The sequence below is a fragment of the Python bivittatus genome, unplaced genomic scaffold (assembly GCF_059951505.1).
Source record: "Python bivittatus isolate LINGU-HERP-01145 unplaced genomic scaffold, Pbiv_v1 ctg000850_np1212, whole genome shotgun sequence".
NCBI classification, from domain to species: Eukaryota; Metazoa; Chordata; class Lepidosauria; order Squamata; family Pythonidae; genus Python; species Python bivittatus.
The window spans coordinates 29,777,735-29,797,730 of NW_028277112.1; the positions used below are offsets into that span (position 1 = coordinate 29,777,735).

The window sequence follows — 19,996 nt, forward strand, 5'->3', positions numbered from 1 at the left end:
TTGGTTCACGAACTTAATTCATTCCGCGACTCTGGTCGCAACCTGAATTGGTCGCGACCCGAATCAAATTTTCCCATAAGGTTCAATGTAAATACGGTTAATCCGTTCGAACCATATGTATTTTTTTTAAAAAACCGCAAAAATATGAAACAAAATACAGTACGAAGAGAGAGAACGCTAACCTTGCTCGACGCGACTTCTGGCGTGGAGGACAGGAAGGCGGGTGGGGAGGCGGTTATTGCTTGGAGGGAGAGTCCCCCTCCCTACAGGAAGCCACGACCACGTGTCACGGCAGGGAAAATGGCCGTGGATCCTGTTCGTCACCTGATCCGGCGTTCGCGAACGGAAGCAAAATTTTGTGAACGGAGCTGTTCGTGACCCGAACTGGTCGTGAACAGAAGCGTTCGTGACCCGAGGTACCACTGTACCCTAAATATAAAACTCTTTCTCTTTGTGTGTATGTATTTTAAACAGTGATGATCTTGCTGTTTTTCAGTCAGGCTTTCTAAGTAGGCCAGAATTCTGGGAGTTGAAGTCCACTCATCTTAAAGTGGCCAAGTTTGGACAACGCTGAAGTAGGCTTTACAAAGATTCTGTTCATGTGATTGAGAACTGACAGCGTGCCGGCTTGCAGCTTTCTTGATAAGAAGAGAAATACAATAAATAAGAGGATTTGATTGCTCTCCCTGCTTCTTCTCCCCCTGCCTCATCATTCTGGCATGAATCATTCTGGAGTGACAGCGTGTCTGAGATGAAGATCCTGCTAAAATTATACGAGTTGCTTTGCTTGCCCACAAGCATGATTAAATGCTATAATATTAGATACATATTCGGAGCAGTCATTCTTCCCCTGCTACCGCTCAGAGGAGAAGGAAAAAGGAAGGGGAACTATTCTGTGACATCTTGGAAGTAATCCTGGGTCGATGCAGCAGATGCTGAACGGGGATGATTTCAGAGATGAGGTGAGTTTATTCCCCAAGCACGCTGCTTCCTCCCCAGCACTGGCACTGAGTCATCACTCCTTGACTCTGTTCTCAGCCCCAAAAGTGGAATATTACAGATGTGACCTTTTTACTCTTTAAGCAAAATGATTGTTCTGTACATCAGTTCCAAGCCAAACCTCTTGTACTTTTTCAAAGCCAGGTTTACCTGAAACTTGTTTTGTGACCTTTAAAAGAGACTTACTGCCTTTTAGCACTGAATACCGTTTGTTTTAAATGTAAAATTCCCCTCCCAATGAGATCTTACTGTTTAAACCAAGAATTATGGAGATGGTAAAAACAAACAAACATGGGTTTAAATAGGAAAAAACAACCTTCTTACTTTTGCTCTTGCAAAAGGGAAGAAATTATTTTAAGCACAGCTGTTAGATTGGCAGTCATTTATCAACTCAGGATTAGGTACTTTGATTTGTTTATTCCCAGATAAGTGGGTGTACAACTGGAGCCTTAAGTAATTTTGTTTGGACTAAGTGAAACAATGGGAATTATTTTTACTCAGCCTAGGAACAGCTACTAACACATAACAACTAGCCATTTAGCATTATAAAGTCAATGAAGAGAAATGTATTTATTTATTTATGCATTCAATTTTTATGGCTGTTGACTCATCCAGCAACCTCTGGGCACCTAACAACATTACAAACAATGTAAACATACAAATAATAACACCCTTCCCCGAAAAAAAGCAAAAAATACAAACTTTTTTTAAATTATGCAAATGGAACATTTATTTTGCTTTCTTGCATCTTAGATTTAAATGTCCATAACTTAGAGTGGGATGCCCTGGTTCTTCATGCCCTGGAAAGGAAACAAAACATCAGGAATCATAAGACAATTCAGATTCTTTAGTTGAAATGAGAAAGCAATATGACACATACATACAAATCACCGTTCATAGTTGGTGTGAATGGTGTGTATTGTTTTACTTCTGTTTCCTGCTGCTGGTATCCTATGATCTGGATCACGTGGTTTAATCAGACTTGATTGACATGTGAAGGACACTGCCTTGGGCAGGTGGTTGGTGACCTTCTATTAACTTTTAGCCTTATGAGTTTATTTTTAAAAAATGTAGCTCAACCAGGGAAAAGTAGAAGCTTAGTGCTAAAGTATGTGGTTTGTATCTGAATATATTTTGTATTTTAAAATGCCAAAAAGAGCAGAGAAGCCAAAGTCAAGGAAAACAAAAATCTCGTGAAGGAACTTAACGAAGAACTTCTGAGAGCCTTTGGAAGAGGCAAGAAGGAGACAAGTAGATGTAATTGGGGGAGGCAGTTCCTCAAATAACCTGGCCCCATTTTAGGGCTTTAAAAGTAAAAAACAGCACCTTGAATTGCACTCAAAAGCAAACTGGTAACCAATGCAGCTCACGGAGCTGAGGTATGATGTGTGTCCTCCCACAGCCCCCAAGTACTGGGGCAAGACATCAATGGCATCACTTAGTTTGCCAGGAGCTGAGATGTACAATAGAGTATTATTAGCATACTGATGATACCTCACCCCATGACGATGAATGATCTCACCCAGCAGTTTCATGTAGATATTAAATAGGAGAGTAGAGAGTACTGAACCCTGCAGGACCCCACATTGTAGGGGCTGCAGGTGGTAGGAAGGAAGAGAACCAGACCAATACTGGGCTGCCCACTCCCAGCCCATGGAGCTGATCCAGAAAGATACCATGGTCGATGGTATTGAAACCCATCAAGAGGTCAAGAAGAGCCTGAATAAATGTACAAACCCCATCCCACTCCCACCAGAGATCATCTAAAAGTGTGACCAATGCCATTTCTGTCCTATGTCCAGGCCTGAATCCTGACCAAAAGGGGTCCAGATTATCCGCTTCATCCAGGGTCCATTGAAGCTGCTGTGTGATCACCTTCTTCTTATATGTAATATTCCATTATCACTATAAATACAAGAGTGTAGCCCATTTATGTTGGCACTCTCACCACAGAGACACCACAGAGACACTTCTCTTGCTGTGTAAATGCTCATGCCTGCATGGTGATGCTATATTGCTCCACATTATGGATGTTCAAACATTAATGCATGTATGGACTATAAAAATAGTCCATTCAACATTTTGTTGGAACAACACACCCTCAAGAATGAATATCAGAATGCTATAACAAAAATTGTTTATCAGTAACACACAGCACCTATTCTTTAGAAGGTGTATCTGCAAGATCATATTGATGAATGAATCATGTTTTTTTAAAAAAATGTATTTTCTTGCAACAATATTATTATTATTATGGCTGGTTGCACAGTCAACCAGATGTTTAGACTGGATTTGGCATTTTTATCCACCTATCAAGTCCTCCCAAGGACCTGGGATAGGTATTATTATTATGCCTGGTAGCACAGTCAGCTAGATGTTTAGACTGGATTTGTCATTTTTATCCTATTATTATTATTATTGGCCATCTAGAGGGACCAGCCAGCGTGCCTTCTTGGTAGTGCCCCTGCCCTCTGGAACACTCTTGCCCCTGGATTCGGCCTGTTCCTACCTTTCTGGCCTTCTGAAAAGCTGTAAAGACCTGGCTTTTCCTACAAGCCTTAGGGTGATGTGAGGTGATGTGAGGCTGGAGACCAAGGAAACTCTACAGTTGTGATAAATATGTCCATGTGTACAGTGTTTGGGGCACTGGGTATGTTCTCTTTTTGTTTTTATGCTTTTTATTATTTATTTATTTTTTATTCTTTTGTTACTGTTGTGAGCTGCTCATGGTCATTCATTCATTCATTCATTCATTCATTCATTCATTCATTCAGTTTATATAACCACCTATCTCACATATGTGTCTTTGGGTGGCTCACAAAGTTGAAACACACACACACAAAAAATACCAAAAAGAACCAAAATCATACAGCAAAAACCATTAAAACATGTTAAAAACAATAAAAACAATTATAAACATGAAAAACATAATCTGCAAGAGTGCTATCCAGCTTAATAACAATATAGCCATTTAGCAGGCTCCATACCACCATTACGTTACATAAAATGGGCAGCTATACAAATCTTTTAAATAAACAAATAAATAAATAAGTTCAGAATGGTGGTGTCTCCAAAGCATGGCTACTAGTGCTTTTTTTCTTTGCTTTTTTGAAAAAGTTCACTTCTGGTTTTGGTTGATATATTTAGCACCATTTGAATCTGGATCTGAAAGGTAGCCTGTACAAAATATATATTTTTAATTCCCAGTGATCAAAGTGGAAGTGAAACCCTCTTTCTTTGGAAGAGATATCAATTAAGTGTTCTTGCTGTTTCTTTTCCTACCTTTTTAAGTCTATGAAGTTCACCTTTGCAATCCATCATTTATCACCCAGAACTTCTCACTATTTCAGGCTTATTATTGCCAAGCTTTGTAATAAAGTTGGGTATGCAAATTAACCCATTTTTGCTCCTCTCTCTCTCTCTCTCTCTCTCTCTCTCTTTCTCAAATAAAATATCCTTTTTAAACCTGAAAGACATTTTGAGCTAATTCTTCCTCACTGCTTATAAGTGCACATGCCTGTTGATCTATGCCCTTCCATGATTTGTGCTTAAATGAGCATTTGAGTTATTACTAGTTGAGAAATTACTAGTTAAAAATAGCTATTGCCTGGATTAATAAAGCAGTAATATTGAGGATGGCCCAAGACATTTCACTGACAGATGTAAAGCAAAATGGGGTCCTTTCCTATTCCGTGCTCAGAACCACTGGACTATCAGGGGAAATTTTCTTCAACCCTGGTAAGATTTCCTTGGCAGGAGAATAGTTTAGAGCAGTGATTCTCAAACATTTTGGTCTCAGGACCCCGTTACATTCTTAAAAATGATTGAGGACCCCAAAGAACTTTGGTTTATGTGGATTCTATCTATCAATATTTACTGTATTAGAAATTAAAAACTGAGACATTTAAAAATATTTATTTATTTGACTGCAGAGCCTTTGAGAGGGTCTCAGGAACCACCAGTGGTCCCCAGACCACACATGGAGAACCATTGATTTAGAGCAGCCTTTCTCAACTAGGGCCCCATGAGAGGTGACTAGGAGTTCTGCGAGAGATTGTGACTGAAAAAAAGTAAACATTATTTATTAAACCTTGTGTGACATGCAATGTTAGCATTCCCAGTGGTGGGAATCTTTACATCCCATGAATGAGCTGCTGGCCTGTTGCTTTGCTGCTGTTATTAACATTATAAAACATGGATTGTTTAAATTAGAAATGAATTGTGTTGGGAAGTTTTTGTATTTTGTGTGATTTTATGCAGGGATTTGACCAGAAAATTATTTCAATTGTTCCTCCAGGGTGTAAAAGTTGAGAAAGGCTGGTTTAGAAAGTGCAGAACAGGCAGCAAGGCATACAACTCCTTTTCCCTCCTGTTAGGACTGACCCCGAGCAGTGCATGCATTTCCTCTGCACACGGCACACATCTGTGAAGACGTGCATTTGAATGCGTGTCCTGGCAGTTGATATGTAGCCAAAAACATGTTGCCATTTCTATGAAAAACATTATCTGATCTTATCCAGTGAACATCCTCCGAAAATGGATGTTTGATTCCCCTCAAACATGGCTTTGCCCGTTTGAGACAATGATGCAATATTGATCAGGTATATGACTTCTGGCAAAATGTGGAATTTCCACCTAGGGGATACATGCTGCCCCCAAATCTCTTTTTTCACTACTGCTTATTGGAGACAGCATCTCTTTTTTGCACCTGTGAACTATTTCGACCACTAAAATAAAATGGCAAGAGCTAGATAAGAGTCTTCCTATATGGTCCAGGATCTGTTTCTTGCCTGGCCTATTGTTAGTTTAATGAGTCTCTGTCTTTAAGAGGCAAGTGTAAATCTTTATTTCTCTCTCGCTTCAAGGTGTAGTTTAAATACAAGTGAGACTTTCCTACTCTGTGCATTTTAATAAATCTACATTTTACTTCAAATGAATCTCAGTATCCATTGATAGCTGGGTGAAGCCCATACTCTGCACCCAAGACAAGTATCCTATGAACATTTTTTTTTTCTTTTTAATGGCACCTTCTTTTACTTGATTACTCAGTAGTCTGTGCATTCTGCACATACCTAAAAAGGGCTCTTTTAAATTCAAATCTCCAAAACCCTTGACCACCAAAGTTCACTGGTGGAATTGTTGAAAAAATGTTGCTAGTTTCCCATTTGCAGGTTTGTTGTGTAAACTGTACAGCAGACCTAACACAGTTAAAAAACAAAGAAAAATATCATTAACCTCAGAAGACAGGAAAATCACACATGTATGACTCAGATCCACCGGCTCTCCATTACTGTTTCGCTCTGCATCATCATTTTGTACCACTCCACGTCTCTTCATCCTCAAATTTAGTCTGACTGTGGCTATCAAAAGTTGCCACCCAGCCTCTGATTTTGATGTAAATGTGTCCTTATCTGCCTAAATAGGAGGAACAGTTGCTTCATGATAATCTTGCTTCTTTAGATCTTCAGGAACAACTGGGAGATATCACAAAAGAATGTATTTTGTTAGTATTCTTGAAATACCTTGATCCTGTTAAAAATCAATTGATAAGGGAAACTTATGGCAGTTCAGAAGTTCTTGTTTTTCTTAATCCTTTAGAGAAAAAGTGGTAGGTGTTGATGAGCATCTGGTTCTGAATGATCCATCCATTAGAGATGATGTTTAAAGTGGTCTGTATCCTCTGGCAATAAACCAAAGGGAACTGAACTGTCAAAGGGAATTGGGTGTGTGGGCATGATTCTATATTAGGAAGCATGTTTAGATATTTATATGCAAATGTCTGAACCTTCAGTCCAAAGATGAGTGTGCTTAGAATACTTCATACTAAAGGAGATGTTGTTGGCTGTGAATCTACTAGAATAATTATTTTAACAAGATATCTTCTTCCCTGGACATAAAAGCCATAGACAGTTAGGGATCACAGTGCACTAAATGCATCTAATATTTGTTATGCTTAACATAGACTTATTGAAATCAATGTTATTTGTGTTTAGTCATGCCTAAATTACATTACATTGATTTTATTGTTCTGTTCAGAGCATGATTAAACCTGGATTGAATCTTCTGATTCTAAAAGGTCTGAAATTTCCCAAAAAATCTGCATAACAAAATACAAAATACTGTCCTCAGCTTAACCTGCTGAAAACCAAAAGGCCTATAAGTACTTTATGTAACATTGATTTTACAAGCCTTCTTACTCAAAATGGCTATTTCAGGTGATAATATTCAATGAAGAGTGGAGTTCTTGGTGCTCTCTGAGCTTGGTTGTTTACTGGCAGACAATTCATTACCCAACTAGGTAGCATCATCAGTGCGAGTGAGTGTGGGGTTTGCTGCCTGTTTAAATGAATAGTCCTATGGTCTACTACTCATTAAAGGTCTTCTCAAACATTACAGAAATACTTAATTGGGTTGGAAAACTTTGTTATCTTTTGAACCACTGCTTGGAACTTCACCAAACCAATGAAGATTGCTTGTTTTGAACAAGATTGAATGAAGTACATCAATAATTTTCATCAATATTTGAAAGAAGTAAATGATTTGTCTTGAAAATGCAATAAAAGGGTAAATTTGTCAACTTTAAACTGCTGTGTTTGTGTCATTGTATCAGAACTGGTCCATCTCTGGACCTTATCAAATATATCAGTATGCACAATTTGCATTCTACAGAACACATTCAGTTCTGAACCTGTGTTTTATTATTATTTTATTTTTATGATTTACACCCAACATTTCTGCCACAGGGCTCTGAAGCATTTTGACAGCACAACTGCCAAAAATTGACAATATGGTTCCTACTGTTTTGAGGCAGGAAATAAACATAAACTGTAATGTAAACTCTAAAATAGATTTGATGGAGTTGGGAAAGAAAAAGAAAAAGAAAAGAAAAGAAAAGAAAAGAAAAGAAAAGAAAAGAAAAGAAAAGAAAAGAAAAGAAAAGAAAAGAAAAGAAAAGAAAAGCTCCTATCAACCCACTCAAAGAAAGTCATAGCCCTGTATAAATAAATGATACATTGTTTCCTAGTTTGCATTGTCACGCCCTTTGCTGTGTCTCTCACCCACACAAAGTTGAAACTGCCGCCCCCTCCTCCCAAATGTCACATATCTGGAGTTGATATTCTACATTTTAAATAGGTAAATGTGTAAGTTTTATAAGCAACAGAATGTGGAGCCTTATAATGGTGGTACTTCGAAGTGGGGGAAAATTCCTCTCTATTTAAGAGCCATTCCTGTGTCTCTTTAATACCATAAAACACATTTGATGACATGACTTAAAACAGGGTTCCTGTTTTAAGGAACCCTGACTTAAAAAGCAGCTTTATGCACCTGAGGGTTTCCCATCTGCCCAAGGCAAATACCACAATTTATAATAATAATCAAAATGGACTTACATATTGTTACTTCACTCAGTGCAGCAATTATCCCTATTCTAACTTTGCCCGTTGACACAATTTTGCAAACATTGGAACTCTGACCATAAATGCACTTCCTTGGAACCAAATATGCACAAGTAGGACTTAAAGGTTCTCTGCCTACAAGAGTGGTTTTTTTCAGTATTGCCTCTAAATTAGCAGCCTTTTAAAAAAGGTTTTCCTCCAGATCCCACACTGCTTATTGTTCTTTCTTTATGTAAATGTTTGAACCACTTTCTGTATGTACCTATATACATATAGCATGTCTGTCCCACTCTTGACCGCCCCCCCAAAGTTCCCAAGTGACTCACATAAGGTAACTAAAAACAAGATTGTCTCTATCCACAGCATGCATATAATGCTTATTTATAAAACATCATAAAATGCTTAAAACCTAAGCACTTTTTAAAAAATGACTGCTGTAATTAGGATGGTGCTCACAGGGGAATATTGTTTTGCATCATATTTTTAGAGGCTTTCCTGCCTCTAGAGACATAATACAAACCCAGATGTGCTCTAAAACCAGTTGTAAAGGGTTTTAAATTTCAAAATTCACAACAGCTTTTTTTAAAAAAAATAAGCAAAAAAAGAGGTCATGATGACATTTTTCAGTTGGCTTTGTATATATTCTAATATGATGGGTATTCTTTCATCATCATCTTCATTGTCGTCATCATTTTTCAACAGCTGTCTATGTGCAGCTGTCTGGATTTTTGAAGAAATATGTCTATTCCCCAAATGAATAGAAATATTTCTATTGTCTATGAGTCATAGTTGAAAGAAAATGGAGTGGTGCCACTACATCGCCAATAGAAAATTCAGAAAAAGTAAATGAATCAGTTCTGATAAACAAAAAGAAAAATCTGTCAGACCTTTTCTGGATCAGTTGAAACCTCTTTCAATTTTGGAATCGGAGTAGCTTTCCCATCTGTTTTTAGGAGATAGCTCTCATAGAAAAACATGTCCTGGGCAGCTTAGCTACACATTACTCACTTCTTCACTGGCATCTGACTTGTCTTAGCCCATGTATTTTTATTCCTTCATCCTTATTTCATTGCCAACTGTAAGGTCATTTGTTCTGGTTCATACAGTAACTATCAAGCATGCTACTGATGTTAAATAAAAATAGCTATGGAGACAATTGCTGTGTTTCATTTCTCAGATAACAGAGCCTTATATCTAGAAGTTACGTCCTCTGTCCCAAAATATTTTTTTCCCTAATCATAATCATATGAGGCTGGAGGGTATTCAGTACATAAATTAAAGGCAACAAGAACAAATCTATAATTTCTTACTTGCTCTCACTTTCAGAACTTTATCCTGGGCATTGAAAAGCAAGTTTCCAGAACAAGCTCACAGAAAACTCTGTCTGGGTATTATATGCAATAACCTGGAAGTGCAATAAAGTTTCTCACATTCTACTCCACTGTGTTATTTCAAATAGAATCAGAGCCAGTTTGGTCTAGTGGTTAAGGCACCAGGTTAGAAACCAGGGGACTGAGAGTTCTAGTTCTGCCTTAGGCATGAAAGCTGGCTGGGTGTCCTTGGGCCAGTCACTCTCTTTCAGCCCAACTCATCTCACAGGGTTGTTGTTGTGGGGAAAATAGGAGGAGGAAAGAATATTAGGTATGTTTGCACACTGAGTTATTTATAAAAATAATAAAGGTGGGATTAAAAAAAAAAGAATGCCAATACTAGTCCACTTTGAATGACTATCTAAACCTATAGATCCAAAATATGGAGTGAGAAACAGTAGGATTGAAACCATTAGACCTTCCTTTTGACCATGAACACATCACCTTATTCCTGTTGAAAAGCACATAGGCCATCTGCCTCCTTTCCCATCTATTCAGGGCCTCTTAGTAAAGTTACCAGCTTGCAAAAGATTAAGACGAATTGTATCGACGTCCAACAGCAGAGGGGGAAGTTGACAATTATGTGTAGTGGGACTATTTTTATAATGTGCCAATGCCAGTTTAGAATATTTATGTAAAAAATCATTAGGAATGTAGGCTATAACATTCTTTATTGATTTAATTCTTGGCAAAATGATTCTGGGCTAAGAGTAATAGTAACATTATCCAGGTGGCTTGCATATTCTAACCTTTTAGCTAGAGTATGAAGATGCTATTTATATGTTCCTATAAATATACATTTTCAGAAGGGAAGATGCAGCTGGCTTCACCTCAGGTACACATTTAATGGAAGATGAGAAATAGGGATGGTGGAGAAATATATTTAGTTCACATTTGAATACAAAGTTATCTAATTTTACATTTTCAACAAGTACAGAAATAAAATCTTAACTCTTATTTGAAATATGCATTTCTTTAATATTGTAATGCAACTTGCCAAGAATTTTAAACAATGTTGTTGGAGCCCATAGGGTAGAAGAATGGGTGCCTGAAACCTTTTCTCCCAGAAGCCATCATAGTCTTTACACCGTGACCCCCTCTCCTGCCCCATGAAGTAGTGGCCTGATAGTTCTTGCTGTGATCCCCTGTCTTCCAGGAAATGTGTCACCTGGCATCTTCTCCTGAACTCCATTGTGTATGATAAGGCTCTGTGTTATTCTCTGGCAGTTATGCTATGAAACTGAAAAATAAAATAAAATAAAAATAAAATAAAATAAAATAAAATAAAATGTAAGAGTTACAAAAGTTTCACCTTTATATAGCATTATGTCGGCCTGGTGGTAGTCCAGACAAGAAAAACACCCAGATAAATTCTATTTTATTGTAAGATTACATTAACAGAATCTTGCAAGTCTGAACATGCATTTCTCCCCCATCATCTTTAAAGCCCAAGAAACTAGGGAAGGTCCCTTCTGAGACATTTACCATGCCCATATCCCTGCTGTGGGCTAAGCTGCCTCTTATCCAACTGTTGTCCTGCCTGTGGCTCTTCCCCCTATCTCCCAAGGTCATTCCCACATATCATTACAAATTAAAGCACGTGGCCTTAATGCTATATCAGCCTTTTCTCCCCTTGGAAATAAATCAATCTCATAGTATATATACAAAATAATCTTTATTAAAAAGGAAGATAAGATTTTAATCACCACCTCCTTATTTAACTTTAAATATTAGAGTGCAGAGAATCAATTTTGGAAAAACCAAATTACATTGCTGTTCTCTGATCCAGGAATCCAGCAAGAAAAAGGATCCAACAGAATATAAAAAGTAAATATAACAAGCCTGGCAAGCCACAAGATGGTGTTGGGAAAACCAGTTTTTGAGAGATCAACAGGACAACTTTTTTGAAGAGTTGGTTCACGTTGGCAGACAATGTGATGTCCTTCAGGTATGGTGTGAAAATAAAGATGGTTGAAACATACATAGAAAACAAAGAATAAGCTAAGTGCAGTCCTAAGTAGACATTTATTTATTTATTTACTACATTTGTATGCTGCTCATTCCTAAAGCTCTATTTCCACCAAAGTGGCACCCTCAATCAGTTATTCTGTTCTGATTCAATTTATCTGGATTTCCTTTCTATCTTTCTGGTACTTTCAACCTTTAATCTAGGGCTGAAGGAGAATGATCTCAGCTTTCTGCTTCTTTTCACTCCAGTACACCACTTCTTGCTCATCTTCCTTTCCCTAGAGCTTCCCAAAAGAACAAAGGAGGAAAAAGGATGGGGGATTCAACTCTGTATGTAACAAAGTCTATGTACCTCAGACTCTGTGTTGATTGAAATTCAAATACTGTCTGCCTGTCATGTAAATTGACTGTGAAATCAGTCAAGATGAAGTCATGTTGTAACTGTACTTTCACAACAAGAGTACATTAAGCAAAGAGTATACAGTACAGAAATTCATATATTTATGAAAATTATTTGCAAAATATTACTATATGAGGAGAAAAGGTAACTAAAATTGCATTAGACAAAATTGCAAAGAAAAATGCATTGTGAAAGTCCCCATATCTAGGAACTCTTTACCCCACTCCCCCAGATGTCTGTAAAGCAGCCTCCCTCATGGTTTTTAAAGATCTTTAAAGGCCAGTTTATTTCTCTGGGCTAGGTTTTGTTGGTGTCCATCTTGGGGAGGGTTGATTTATTATTATTGTTTGCTTTTTAAAATAATTTTGATTTATTTGTATTATTGCTTTTATAATTTTAGCATGTTATAATTGTTCCAGAGTCTTTTGAATTGGATTGGTTAGAAGAACTTAAATAAATAAATAAATTTATACATGCACCAAAATACAAACAAATTTTAATCCAAACTGTATTTGACATATTAGCAAAAATAAGAAATGAACAAAAATCAAACTTGACATTTTTACAAAACTGAAGAACTAATGAAAGTGACAGATTCACTTATCTTTAATGCAAATAACCTTCATTTATATAAACTGCATGCACATAAATTTCATCCATCAATGAACCATTGTCAGGGTAAATGACTTTTTGATTCACATTAAAGAATTCTACAGAAGCCAATATAGACATGCAATGTAGCTAATATTGAACATCTATGAGCCCACTGCATATAAATATAAATACCTAAAAAACGGATCAACTTTTCAAAGCCCTGCTATTATGAAGTTTCAAACAAATGAAGTTCAGTGTTTCAGTGTATTGGAAAGAATTATGCCTTGGAAAGAGTGACTTATGGTATCAATGCAGTATAGCCTACAGGGAATGGATACGGCTCTGAGTAGTTTGCAACCTTAAACATGGAAGTGGCTTAGAATAACCTTGCATTGCTCTTCATTGCTATTACCTATGCATTACAGGGTGGGCTCAGAGACAGGCAGAAGTACAGTGCAACATTACTCATGCTAATGCTGTACTTCAAGCCTGAAATCTACACTGAGAGGAAGTAGCTATAAGCAACTGCGCAATCTAGTCCAGTGTTAAATTCTAGCCAGAGGTGAAGCAAGTTATGTAGCCCCCTCATTTCTACTCTTGAACAAAATAAAGTACTTAGGTGCATACAGAAGCCTTAGGTTCTGCAGATTTGGACAGGCATCAGTCGAGCTTTCAAATGTTGCACAATTAAAATAAATACATCTGCATAGAATGTGAGGAGCCTACATTTGAGTAGAGACTCTTGTACTAGCTTTTAGCTCTTAGTTGTAGGCAACTTCGGCCACAGGATGAGTGGTTTTGTTGGAGAGCAGTTCTTTGCCTACAAATGAGCAGTTCTCTAGAGTTCTGATCCTTATAGCAGGAGCATCTTTGCATAAACAGAGGTCTCCACAAGCCTAGGTGAGCTCCAGTTTGACAAACAGAACCAATATTCCTCTCTCTTCAGTATCTATCTGACAAGAAAACTTCCCCACAGTTGCCAGGAGCTGATCCATCTTCCACAGGTATGCAAAACCTGTTTTGCTACAATTCAAGGCTGGGTTCCCCATGACGCCTCCTTTTACAACATGATTGGGAAACTGTGCCCTGTCTCTCACCAGTTAGGTAAACTGCCATTCCTAGCATAATTTTACTATTACCAGGTTGGCTAAGGTTAGTGGGAACTGTAGTTCAGTGCTATTTGAAGAGTAACAGATTTCCTGCTTCTGCTTTAGCAACTGTATCATGGAATCATTACAGGCTCTGACTTAGAACTCCAGTCTCAAACTGGGAATTGCCTAATGCCTGTAGAAATAGCTTTGTGAAATTCTCTTTTATCTCTGACCAGCTGACGAAGCGTCAAGAACTGAACTTTCTGCTGCTGCAGAATCTGAATAAAGAATGTGGAGGATTGCATCCCAACGCTATCCGAGGACACGAGTGGAGATAGCTGAACCCTGAAACGTTGCACAGGGGGATTTCCTGCTTTACCGGGCTTGCTGCTTTCAGCAAATGATTCATCAACAGTTGAAAGTCCATCTGTTTGCTTTTCCCTCTTTTAAATGAGTTCTGAAGAAATTACATCCTAAAAATTATTCTTCAGATGTGTCATTAGGTAATTGCTTTGTGGTTAGCGATGACTGTAATTGAAATACTTAGGTGCAAATTCAAAAGCACCTAGCTAACCACAGTCCAGAAGTATAAAGCTTTGTTCATATGAATAATAATTTACAAACCCAAAAGAATTATTCACATGAATAAGACCTGTGTGGTTTACAGGATGGGGTCAAACACAGGAAAAAAGCAGACATAACACTGGTGAATAATCTGAAAATCCATAGCTACCATAACAAAATTTGTTAATTCTGAATTATAACAAGCTTCCTAAACCAGGATTCATACTGAGTTCTTTCCATGTCTGAAGCATTTGTTATGGTACTTTCCCAAAACACAATTGCTGCTCAGAAGGTATGTGATAAATAACATAGCACAACACCTACTGTAGGTATGTGATAAATAACATAGCACAACACCGACTGTATTTATAACATGAGAATGAGGCATGTACCTAGCAATCAGGGGAGTAGTAGTAGGTACTAAAAATACGTTAGTACTCCAGGTGCTATTTTTTTTTTAAGTCCAGTTTTCTGTTTGTGGTTGCATACAGTTTTGAACCATTGTCTTACACATTTGATGTAGGGCAAAATAAATGGGAGATGAAGCAAGATGGTGGTGGGCTAGCAGGGCTAGTCAGTTTTGTTCTGCCCTGCTTTGGCTACATCAAATTTTGCTTATCTGGATGATTTGGTGTTTTTGCATAAGCTGTCCACAGCTATCTGTGATTGTCTGAGTGTTGTCTTTACTGCATAGTTACATCAGAGAAGTCCTGGGATGGGAAAGGAGAAAAGTATCAAAATTGAGTCCAGGATCTCTGGAATCCCAAATAGTGTCAAACATTGTAAAATGTATAACCTCATACCGCTAAAGGATGCAGTGAGAAATTTACGGTAACACTTTACTCTTCCCCTAATAAATTTGCAGTGCTGGATTTAAACATTACTCCTAAGTGGGTTACCTGCTATTCAATCAGTTTAAAAAACTGACCTTGCCCGCAGATCTGATCTTGATCTCTTCTAGTTATTTTCAAAAGCTGCTGTGCATGCCACAAGTAAAATTGTATTGTAACTTTATACATGGCAGCCATGCAAAAGGATCATAACAGTAGTGGGCCAGGAGAGACATCAAGGAGACAGATTTTTAAAAGATAATCACTTCAAGAGGATGAGTCATTTATTCCAGGAGTTGACACACTGATGAGATACAGCAAGCATGCAGATCTGGCCATGGTATATTCCCGATGCACTGGGCTATATTTATGCATCATCCAACAACACACTTAGTGGACGGTACTGAAGTAAGGCAGATACTCAAAAGCCCTGAACAGCCTTAAAAAATGGGACTTTGCATGAAAAAATCTCTAATCAGAAAACAAAATCAGATATAATTCTCTACTTCTCTACACTTACAAAGATTAATTTCTTCTTAAAAACTGAACTACTAGCCTGAGCAAACTTAATCAATAGATTAATCATCTAAAGCCTGAGTCAATTAATTGGGAAGGAACAATTGTAATTGGTGGAGCCAAAGAAAAAGGAATGAAACAGAATGACATCGAAAATACTAAATTTCTTTCCTTCTGAGAAGGGGAATAATTTTGCTTTTAAACCTGTACGTTGACTTCCACTTCAGTATCTCAGTTGCTGTCTCTCACGCTCTGTCTATTGCAAAATCCTGGTCATTCAGCAGAGCAAAGAAACAGTTGCTCTTCTCCATGACTGCTCCTTAGCAGCTGTTTGTGTGTGTGTGTGCACCTTCAAGCCAATCTTTACTCCTGGTGGCTGCCTGCATAACTCCATGCAGCTTCACTGGCAACATTTTCAGAAGTGGCTTGCCAGTGCCTTCTTCCTAGGGCTGAGAAAGAGCGACTGGCCCAAAGGCACCCAGCTGGCTTCATGCTTAAGGTAGGACTAGAACTTACAGTCTCACAGTTTCTAAGTCAGCACCTTTAACAACTACACCAAACTGGATCTCAGCAACTAGTATAGCTGCCCTAAACTTTGAGTTTCCATATTATATCATGGCAAAGTGCTATTGACAGATTCTTTTTAAAAACCATCTAACATAATGATCATCCCCACAACTTCCACTAATTCCACTAATTAATTAACTAATGGGTCCTATAGTTTCTCTAATCCTATCTTTCCTGATTTAGTGCTCTTTAGACATGTTGGACCTCTACTGTACTCCTCTTTCATCATGCTGGCTGAGAATTATGAGAACTGAAATTGAACACATCTGAAGGGCCACAAGATTAGAGAAGGTTGCTTTAGCCTATTCTAAATATCTTGCAAATCAGTCGCAATAAGATAATATACATTGTCTTACCACTTCACATTTATTTGAGCTGCATTCCTCATTTTATTGTCTAAGCTTGAAATGCTTCACTCTGCTGTTCAGGAGAAGTGCCTGCAGAGTTCCACATTACCATCAGGCTTATACGATGCAACTATACTTTGTTTTCCTCTATTATTTAAGTATCTGTATGTTTACTATATTTAGGGTTTGGGCCTCATTTTCTGGAACTGGATGTATCTCATTTGTTTGTTTGCTCTTGTTTGTCATATAAACAGTATGAAGTGGGCCTCTGCAGAGCACATGCATAATTGCTTCTATATGACCATCTCTTTCTCTTGATCAGTCCATGGTGTCAATTGGCATAAATACCTGAAGGGTAATTTCTTAAGCAGCCTACTAAATTTATTAACCAAGGCACACTCAGCATGCCAGGATTCCAGAAAGAGGGTAGAGAAGAAAGGATGAAATGCAAAGTATAGAGCAAGGAGGAAACATTTTGAGTCTGGAGAACAGCTTTGAGTGCAAATTGGATATTGATTGATTCCTATTGAGAATCAATTGTACTTTGCAAATTAGTTTTTTAGACTGGGCTAAAGGCTGTACTAGAGCTCTTATTGTTTTGGATGCACTGCTATGCCGATTTTTTCACATATAATTGCTGCTCTGTGGTCACATATCAATATATATGCTATAGTATACACTATGCTTATAATACAAATAACTCTCACACATCATTGCTTCATGCTGCAATTGCAAGGGAATGAAAAAGGAATTTGAAAGATCAGATAAGCTTTATCTTTTATGTTTCTAGTGGAAGTACTCAAGCTGCAAGTGTAATGCTGTGACAGCAGCAATATGGGAAACAATGCATAGCATTTCAGTTTCCTTTATACAAAAGTTCAGTACATGCATATAAACCTGCTCAGATTTCCAGCAGTGCGTAATATAGCCTTGTTATTCATAATTGCATAGCTCTGATGGTGCGCACTGAATATTAGCCTAAAACAAGTTTCCCACCCATCCCAGGCTTGACTCAAAGATGAAGATGGGGGAGAATGTTGAAACACTGGCCTAACATGTTTGAGGATGCTCCCCAGGTGAGAGTTATAATACTGTTTGATTGGAATACTCATAACTTGGGAAGTGCATAGAAGCTCCGGTAAGAGGCAAAAAAGAGACCTGGAAAATATTTTTTTAGATGCCACATCTGTTAGCCAGACACTGCATTACCAACACAGAAAAAAGCTAATTAATTTTGCCTTAATGCTCCCCTATGTGTATATTTGGAACTAAATAGGAAATTTATAACCTTCAGGGAAAGTGTGAGATTGTAACAAAACACACACATTTTCCCTTTTCATTCTATGGAGTTATTGTGCAATATTTGATGTTTCTTCACAGTCAGCAGCGCCAGTAAACATTGCCTCATATTCACTGGTCTCAGTTACATTGTAACAATAGTTTCTTTTGGTTCACTTTTGGTAAATGTCCATTAAAGTACAAGTAGTACTCAGTTTTAGAAGTGAAAATTAAAATGGTGTTTCCACATAGGTATTTCCTGATTATATATAAAAGGAAGAAAGAAAGAAAGAATACACACATATACATACACACACACACACACACACTCTCACAAAAGACCCCCCTTTGGGGGAATGACCGTAAGAGGTCACAAGTTTTTCTATGAGCAAATGGGAGCTATTCAGCAGGCATCCTCTCTTGTCCCCCACCCTCTAAACAATAACAAAATGGGTTGAATGTTCAGGCTGGAAGATTTTAATTATTAGCATAGGAATCCTGAAAAGCCTCAAATATATTTTGCTTTTCCAACCTGCATCAAATGGTATTACAACTGCACAAAATGATACTTGCAGACATGCATAAAGATACTGATCAGACCTTTAAAAGCCATAAGAGTAACAGCAAAACATGTTATCTGGATTCTGCATAAAGATAGCAATTTCAGAGGAAAAATAAAGAGTGATGTATAAGCAACTTTAAACTGCCTATGTAATAAGGACTTATCATTTCACTGAAAAATGAATTGCTTAGAAAACAAATTCTTATTTTTTTTTTAGAAAGATGATAACACAACTTCTATATATATTTTTTAAAAAGCTTGTTAAACAATGCCAAACGGTCACTGATTTTCAGTAAGTTTGGGGAATGATGCCTGCTTGCTACTCTGATCCTACAAAATGAAAAACTGTATATTCACAGCTTAATTTTATTAGCCAACTGTTGCCACAAGGTTTTTCAACTATGCAAAGTTGCCAAACTAGCCACATGCAGTATATAATATATTCATAGAACCACATCCAGATTTCTAACAATGTGGCATAATTAGTCCAGCAGCATAAGTGTTTACTGAACCAATAGGTATTTTCCACTAATATTTGATGCTTTTTAGCCAGCAAAGAGTTATTTTTCAGAAGAAAGCCTGAAATGGGAGCAGAGAAATATCCCTTGATATCTATTCCATTAAGAGTTCGGAGAATACTGCAAATAAGTAAACACAGATGTGTTTCTATTAATCTAAGTTAGAGATTAATTCAGAAAATACAAATAAAAGTTTCGTTTACTTTAAAAAAGAAAGAGCTGTGCAACAATGTTTAATGGATGAGTGCTTAATTATATTTTGCTACCCCTACTCATGAAATACCATAATCAAATAATAAGCAATCAATCACTGATGATTTGCATCACTTAATACATCATAAAACTGTGGTTTTAAATACTTTATCTACATAATTCTTGCTAAATCACAGAAGGGAATCACATACCAAATCTCAGGATAGAAGTCAATGTATTATTGAGTTAATCCTTAGGAAGAAAAAAGAGTACAAACTAAGAATAACTCATAGTTAACTTAATATATACTATTTGTTTCTCTACAGCTCCTGATAATGTCATCCTCCTATCCAATTTACTGTATTCTACTGAGTTCAGTTGGACTTACTCTTAGATTAGTGTGTATAGGATTATAGTTTCAGGTGGACTGGATGGGTCTTCTACATGCTGTGTATAATTAGGTTGTCCCAATCTATCCTTCAACTGCCAGGCTTTTCTCAATATGATTGTTCATGTGCAGAAACACTGATACACATTTCCAGAACATTTAAAGGAGAAAACATTGAGAAGAGCAGCCACTGAAGAGGACCAAAATCAAGGCTCCCCTCTTGGATAGGAGCAGATGGTTAAGAACAAGTGTGAATGAATAGCAGACTTCCTTTGCTAAGCTTAAAATAAGAACATAAGTCTCTTCCCACTATACTGGTCAGAAAGTGAGCCTTCACAAATGTTGATCACTTACATGTGAAATGTCATTATGTGCTTCATATCTGACCTTTTAGGGTCACACCTTTTTCTTTTCT

The 19,996-nt window shown here is 37.4% G+C and overlaps 1 long non-coding RNA gene across 1 annotated transcript; it reads left to right on the top strand.

Moving 5' to 3' along the window:
* The first annotated feature begins 758 nt into the window (after positions 1-758).
* On the top strand, positions 759-19,119 carry LOC148213799 (uncharacterized). Its single transcript, XR_015793722.1, has 3 exons — positions 759-962; positions 11,556-11,714; positions 14,056-19,119. It is a non-coding gene; the product is annotated as an uncharacterized LOC148213799 (long non-coding RNA).
* The last annotated feature ends 877 nt before the right edge of the window (positions 19,120-19,996 follow it).